We start from the raw sequence: 8721 nt of genomic DNA on the forward strand, positions 1-8721 counted from the left end.
AGGGGTGTAAATTTTTGGTGATGTGACATCACTGTGATGCATGATATATTTATAGAAACACAAGTTGTTCTCCAGAGCTGAGTTGGCCTAGTGGGCTAATACATTATTCTCTGTGGTTCAGAGGGTCCTGGGTTTGAGACTTAGAAAGAGTGATTGTTTTATTGATGTGGATATCAGTGTCAGAATCAGATAAGGTGAGTAAAGCAGTTTTAAGCAGTTTTAAGTGGGTTTGCGCAGATTTGTATGACGTACCATAACACTTAGTCCCACTTAAACCCATGCTATTTCCAAAAAAAGAAAAGAAAAAAGTGTGATAGCAAAGTGGTGAAATGGGGGCAAGCAGGGGGAAAAACAATATGAAAGGCAGGCAGGGATGTGTAGGATGGGTGTAAGAAAGGACCATAGCTCTCCATTTCTTGGGCAGCAACAGCTGTGCATGATGTGGACAATTTGGAATTTGGAGCCTCATACCCCACAGGGAGGGGTGTGGGTGACAACTTTGTTGATTAATTGATGGGATGATTGATTGATGGCAGTGTACATGGGGACGAAATGGAGAGCTATGTATGAGGCAAAAAAAAATGTTTTTTAAGGTGAGAGTGGGATATTGGGGAAAGGTTGTAGGTACATTTGGGGAGGTAAGTTGGGTAGGAGAAGTTGCTTTTGCAGGCAGACAAGACAGCAGCAGTGTATGACACATGGGGGGGTAAACACCTTGGACGGGGAGGGTGGTTGGGAATCAGAAGACCAAGTGCCCCCAGATGGCAAAAGTAGGACTGAGATCCCCACCCATGGGCAGTCACCACTGCCCCTTCATGGCCCCAAAGGTGGCTGTGCTGAGGGCTGGGTGCCAGGGCCAGCCTGCCCCTCAACGTGCACCAGTCTGCCCTCGATCTGGCACAGTCTATCATCCAAGTCACATTGGATGACCCTGTGCACCATACCTGAAACCTGATTCCGGGTGATGACCTCCTCTCTGCGCCCACATGAGGGGGGGATGGGCCCCGTCCCCTGAGGCGGTTCCACCCGTGGGTGGTGCAGGACCAGCAGAGTGTGCAGCTCCAGGTTGGATCCCAGATGTGCTGAGACATGGTGCCGTGGCTAGATGAGGTTGGATAGGTGGATCCGCCAGAACCGGCCTACCCAATTATGCTATGGTGTTGAGGTTTGCAAAGGTGTATAGGTTAGTCATGAACAGAAGATTTAAACATTAGTTGAAACAGCATGCATGGGTGTTCCAATTAACCCAGAACAATAAAATTGCATAGCATACAAAACACAGTCATAATTGGAATAATAGTCAGTATTGTAAAAGCATGCTAGTAACAGTTATGGCAAAAGGCAAAATTCTTCTTCTGTCTTTTCCTGGTTAGGGGACCACAGGGAGGACATGCAGACTCCACACAAGGCACCCCAGCTGAGAATCAAACCGGAGAACCTCTTGCTGTGAGGTGGCAACACTAACCACTGCATGACTGTGGATGCCCTATGGCAAAAGGCCAACAACGGTGAAATTTCAACAAGGTATGTTAGTATGCAACCATTGTAATATATAACCAATAATACAACACAAGGCCCAGCATTAGGTTTTGAGAACAACATATGTGGAAATGGAACCATATCTGTAGTATAACAATAAATATTTGTGATGTAGATAGGAGGTGGGGGGAGAGAAAGACATTCCATTACCAACTGTATAGGCTATATTTTTCACAGCAGTACTGCTCAATACTCTACAGGTCTGCCCTTATTTTACATGTACATGTGCCCTATAGCTTCTGTAGCATGTACATGCATCTCAACCTGCACACATGGGATGGTATGGGCCAAGCTGTAAGAACTATAGGTACATAACTACAGGGGACTATTACATGTCAGGGGAACATATATTACTAACAAGGTGTACCCTGCACTGATGTTGTATGAGTGTGCTACTGGCATTCTTCAACTGGATTTATATCTGTATCCAAGGCTATTGGCAACATTGATCACTGGCCATGACAATGTGACACTTGAGAGACATGTATCGTGAACAGTGCAGGGAGTTTATACATATCCTGCTGTCATTCATAGGCATGGGTTAGGCTATCAGCACACATTCACAGACGCAACAAGCATACAGCCGTACCAACAGTAGAACATTTCAGTTCTTATTCAGTTGGAATAGTAGTGTACTTCATGACATTTTATTTAATGGAGTCTTATCACCTTGCTGAGCAATACTGTTTACACACGAGTACATCTGGACACAAACATTAGTATACCCTATACAGCTACTACAGACATTTTTTTACCTGTTAGTTCTGTGGGAGAATATATATTAACAATATGTGACTGTTTCTATAAATAATCAGTACTACCTGTCTGTTACTATAAATAAGTCTTACTACCAGTCCCTCGATTCAAACCCTGGTCGGTGTGTGGGAAAAGTAACAACATATATATTGCTTATCACACTGAGCTACTGGGACACTGCTGTGTGTTGGTTAACTGATATGTGCCTAAAGCTCACATGGTAACATAGTCTGACCTGGTAATATAGGTAGAATGTCACAGAAGACTGTGGTGACAGTTGAACATACATGTATGAGATTCATGCATGACAGAGATAGTAGGTGAAGTTCATAGGTGTGTACTAGGCTAATGGCCTTGGAGTCTTTACAAGTCTAGCCCATAGAAGTGCCCTGGCATTGTGCTGCCCGACGTTACTTCCCAGTGCCTCTATCAAGTAGAGCCACTGGAGTGATCCCCGGGGTGGACTTTCTATTTCCCATCCACTCATCAAGATTTCTCTTGAAGAGGGACAGTGAGGTGCTCTGATTGACATGTATGGGAAGTCTATTCCAGAGCATGGGCAGTCTCTGGGTTATGAACCTGTCCCTCCAGCATGTTCTGTTGATTGTGGTAATGAGGTTGAGGTCTCTGAAGCATGTGGTGCGGAGGGATTGGGATTTCTTTATATGTAGCATTTGTAACAGATCTGGGTCAACATGGCTTTGTAAGTCAAGCAGAGATCGCCTCTTAACAGACGATATGAGACAGAGAATAGCTGGAGTTTTTTTATTCTGTCCATGTAGGACAAATGTTTAAGGCCTAAGATCCTCTTCGTGAAGTACTTTTGTGGCCTTTCCAGTTGTTGCATGTGTCTAATTAGGTACATGTCAAATGGGCATTGTACTCGATGATTGGCCTGAGGGAAGAGTAGAAAGAAATGATGACCTCTTTCTTTCTGGATGCAAAACCCTTGGTAATGAGATATGCCACATAGAAGAACTTTCTGACCACAGTGGCAATGTGGTGGTCGAAGGAGAAGTTGCTGTCAACCTGTGTCCCCAGATCTCTTATAACACCTTCAGTGTTCAGTGGGCTCCCATCGATGTGGTAATTAGTTTGAACTGAGTTTTTCCCAAAGGGGATGATGACACATTTTTTAGTATTAAGCTTAAGACCATGGTTTCGACACCAGTCATTGGTCTCAGTGAGGCCTTTTTGTAGGATGTCTACATCACTTGGGGAGTTAATAATGGCTCCCAGCTTGCAGTCATCTGTGAACTTGGTCAGCCAGAGTCCCTCCATGTTGGACTGGACTTCTGAGAAGTAGATACCAAACAGGAGAGGACCCCAGGACCGATCCCTGTGGGACTCCACTCGTGATTGGTCAGCAATCTGACTTGGAGTCTGCTACTTTCACACTGTGGGTTCTATCTGTGAGCCAGTTTGCAATCCACCTAGTGATATAGGGGTTGAATCCTAGTTGGGTGAGTTTATCAATAATGCCTGAATGGGGAATGGTGTCAAAGGCCTTGGCCAGATCGAGGTAGGCTGCCTTGCCCTCATCCACAGCTCTGGTGACTGACTCAAAGAAGTCAACCAGGTTGAGCAGGCATGATCTATCAAATTGCGTGGGATCTAGAGTTTGGAGATTCCCTATATCCTTGTTAATTAGGTCCATGATGATGCACTCCATAGCCTTACATATCAGACTCGTCAGGCTAATGGGGCGATAATTCCTAGGGTGTATTAATATTTGAAATGCAGGTGTACATAATTAACCCCTAGTGGATGGGAATGTGTAATCTGTACAGACCATAGCAGGATGCTGGGATGCCTGCTTGACCCATATACATTTGCAGATGGTATATTTGCAGTCTACAGCTATTACAGTCTCATACTTGCCTGCATCAGTGTACCTACATTCAGGAATGCATATAGCTGAAACGCAAAGGTTAACACAAGACAATCCTGAGGGAAACACACTATAATACCTTACACATTACTATTCAAGATTCAGATGTTAGTGCAGAACATATATCAGAATACATTCTATCTTGTAGTACAGCTCCACATCTACACTTTAGTATAACAGTTCTTTATCAGCCAAACTTCAGCCACTTCATGGTGTTATACCCATATTTGCTTTGTAGCACCTGTAAAATTGGATTTCTTCAACAACAGACCAAAATACACACAATAATTGGCAGAACAAATCTTCATTGAGGGTGACATGACACCGTGATTTATTTCCAGGGCCGATGCTAGTATTTTGGGGGCCCCCAGCAAGTTTCAAGTTGGGGGCCCTACCCAGGAGAATATAAAAAGTATGACCACATTGCCATCATGCCCCCTTCCCTATCAAGCTCACACAGCACCATTTAAAAATCACTGTGTAGTGTTACTACATTCAGACCATTAAAAAGACTTGAAATGTCAAGGCACACATTGGTTGGCATTTAGTACCAATGTTACATTATGACTAGCGTCTGTTCCACAGCAAGATAAGCAAGATAAGCCACTCACAATGGTATACATGCACACTGACTGAGACTGTGCAGTGGTACAGCAGTTAGCGTTGTCACCCTGCAACAAGAAGTTCTCCCGTTTGATTCTCAGCTGGGGTGCCTTCAGTGTCTGCATGACCTTCCTGTGTTCACGTGGTTTCCTCCCACATTCCAAAGATATGCTTCTGCAGCGTTTCTCCCTGGGCCTCTACTAAAATTAGGCTCTGTCCTAGTTGGATTTTCCCGGTCAACAAATGTTAAATAAATAAAATAAATAAAATTTAGTACCAATAAATTATAACAAGCCCCTGTACCACAGCAAGGTTGCCACACACAGAGGTTCACACTCTGACTGGCATTTAGTACTGATGTTACATTACAACAAATCCTGTACCACAGCAAGGTAGCCACACACACACACACACACACACACACACACACACACACACACACACACACACACACACACACACACACACACACACACACACACACACACGTGCACACGCACTCACACACACACACACACACACACACACACACACACACACACACACACACACACACACACACACACACACACACACACACACACTCTGGCATTTAGTAGTAATGTTGTTACATTATGACAAGCCTCCGTACTGCATCAAGGTAGCCAGTCCCACAAAGGTACACAAAGACACCCACAAAGACCCCCTCACACAGGACAGACATGAGACAGCTACACAGACTCGCAGACAGGACATAGACGCCCACACATGATGGACAGCACTACAGTAAGACTGAACATTAAGAATTTAAAATACTGGGCTTATGAACTAATAATGATGTTAGAATAAGATTTTGCAGTAGCATGCGTAGTGTGACCCAACATTTTTGAAGAGCAGACCAAAACTAACAAACATCTGGACATAGTGCAACATTCTCACAACCCCTACCAACCTCCTAACTTCTCAGCATAATTCCAAAGCTAAAAATAACTGCAGAACAAAGGTATAACATCAAGGATAGTTACAAACATTGTTATGATAAACTTAGATATTAGAATAACAGGGATTGCATTATCATTCATTACAATAATCAGTACATTCGACAGAACTCTCATAGTCCCCCAAAAGTCTTAGCACAATTCTAGAGGAGGTACAAAAAAAAAAACAAGACAAGGACGTAACATTAGGGGTTTAAAACATTGTGGTTATGAACTAATAAAGATGGTAGGTTGATAGAATAACAGATTTTTCCAGTAGCATGCTTTGTGTGAATTCACATTTTTGATGACTAACAGACCAAAAATACAGGTCAAACATCTAAACGTGGAACATTCTCACAGCCCCTATGCTAAAAAAAATGCAGGACAAAGACATAACGTCAGGGACAGTTTGAAACTTTGCTATGATCAACTTCAATAGTAGAACAGGGGTTGCAATGGCACACATTAAGACATCAGTACATGCTGCAGAATTGTCACAGCCCTTATCCCCAGTGTCTCAGCACAATAAATCTGGATGAAGTGAAAGTAAAATAAAAACACAAAGGCATAACATTAAAAAAAAAACAATGTGCTTATCAGCAAATATATATGCTGGAATAACAAATTATGAAGTAAAATGCATTGCGTAAGCCCACATATTATAATGAAAATAGATAAATACCAGGCAAACATCTGAATATTGCACAACATTCTCACAGACTGTAACCCCCCTACCAACCTGTTAGCACAATAACTCTAGACAAAGCAAATAATTTTCATAGAACATAGGTATACCACAAGGAATAGTTGTAAATGCTGCCGGTATACACAATACTAGTATAACAGGGTTTGCATTAGTATACATTAAAACAGCAGCTGTACATTCTGCAATATTCTCACAGCTACTAACTCCCCTCCCAACCTCTCAGCACAATAATTCTGGACAGAGCAAAAAATTATCATAGAACAAAGGTGTAGCATCAGGCATAGTTGTAAACATTGCCAGTATACACAAAACATACTAGCAGAACAGGGTTTGCATTGGGATACATTAAAACATCTGTATATTCTACAGCATTCTCACAGCCACTATCCCCCCACTACCAATATTTCAGCACAATTGTACACAAAACAAAAATGCAGTATTGAATATTCTTATGCAAGACTAGATAAAAAAAACAACATGAAATATAGACATTAATTACAAACAAGCCTTCCTTCCTCAGTCTCTTAGCAGAAGAATTCTGGACAAAGATGAAATAAAACTGTTACAGCCATAGCCCCCCCCCCCTACACAAATCATCTTAGCGTAAGAACTCTGCAAAAAAAGGTTATACAATCCTCTACCTAGGTTTCCTCACCCTCCCCAGCAAAAAATAAAGTTAAAAATAAACCCAGCAACTTACCTTTCCTGCAGTTGATAGAAGGCTGCTACTAATCCTCTTCTTGCTTCTACTACACACAAACCACTCCAGACCTGTTCAACCCTTTTAAATAGCCCTCAAAAGGACAGTTTTTCAGATCTTTTAGAAATTGCCCTTACAAGGGCAGTTAAAATACAGCTGCTTTGCTGGTCCCACCGTCGTTCCAGCAAAACCTGCATCCTCCATCCATCCTCACAGCATACTTCTCAACCTCTTAGCATGAAAAATCTGGACAAAGCCAAAAATAATAGGGGTACAAAGGCTTAAAAATAGGGACACTTTTTAAATATTGCTCATATAAACTTAGAAACTTGCTTTCAGGCTTTGCTTTAGCATACATTTTTCTGAAGGATATAAAGTCTGAAACTTAAATGTATGTCTGCTATTATTTAGTGACTTCAATGTATAAGAAAACCACAAATTGTATGAAGAACAAACCAAAAATATAAAGCAAAAATCTGGATATTCTTCATAGGTTGGTACTAGGCTATCAACCCTAGGGCCTATACAAGCCTAGCCATAACAATTCCCTGGCTATTTCTGCTCACAATATTTACTTTCCTGGACAGCTGTCTAGCAGGGCAACTGACGTGATCCCCAGGGTGAATTTACTATCTCCCATCCAATCATCAAGGTTCTTTTTGCAGAGGGCCAAAGAGACGCTCTGTTTGACATGTATGGGAAGTCTATTCCAGAGTCTTGGGAGTCTCTGGGTCAGAAGCCTATCCCTCCAGCATGTTTTGTTCATTGTGATGACAAGGTTTAGATCCCTGGAGTGGGTGGCTCTGAGGGATTGAGAAAACTGGCAGTGGTGGGATTCAAACCCATGCCTCCAGAGAGACTGGAACTTGAATCCAGTGCCTTAGACCACTCGGCCACACTACCTCTCTTCTTAAAAAAATCTGGGCAGTTCAGATTTGTGCCTAACGTCGATAATCAAAAGAACTGACCCAACAGACCACATATTATGGTAAACCCAATCAGGAAACTAGAACTTGGTTCTTTGACTGCTGCAGCCAGTCAGGTCCCTTGCTTCACTGAAGCAGACCTGATTGAGTGCAGCTTACAAGTAAAGCAAGGGACCTGATTGGCTGCAGCCATCAAGGAAGCAAGTTCTTTCAGGGGAAAAAAAAAAAAAGTGGAATCATGTGATGGTGCTAAACAGCTGAATGAACGAGGCACCAAGCAAGGAGTGGAAGTGATGGAGAAACCCGTGGCTGCTTCATATGGGGGACCCTCATACGTGGGGAGATAATTGGGGACTCCCTGTGGCCGCAGGTTTGGTGGGTGCCTAATGCCGACTATTTTTATTTCATTCACAATTCTGACTGCAGTTGTACTGTATTTCCTATAGATCATGAATGAATTCCATTTATTCTCTTCACATTTTGAATGACAGTGTACTTTATTACAAGATGCTTAGTATTAATACAGTATACTTATGTCATTCCTACACATTATTACTACAGTATTAGCTTTCTTTCATCAACATTAGCATGTTTCATGCCTTCATCTGTATTGAATAGTACCTGGCATTACTCACTTATAT

The 8721-nt window shown here is 42.3% G+C and overlaps 1 non-coding gene across 1 annotated transcript; it reads right to left on the reverse strand.

The window, feature by feature from the left end:
• Nucleotides 1-7975: 7975 nt before the first annotated feature.
• On the reverse strand, nt 7976-8057 carry TRNAL-CAA. Its single transcript has one exon. It is a non-coding gene; the product is annotated as a tRNA-Leu (tRNA).
• Between the last annotated feature and the right edge of the window lie 664 nt (nt 8058-8721).

This window comes from Protopterus annectens, chromosome 17.part0, assembly GCF_019279795.1.
Source record: "Protopterus annectens isolate FY-2018-M chromosome 17.part0, PAN1.0, whole genome shotgun sequence".
NCBI lineage: Eukaryota > Metazoa > Chordata > Ceratodontiformes > Protopteridae > Protopterus > Protopterus annectens.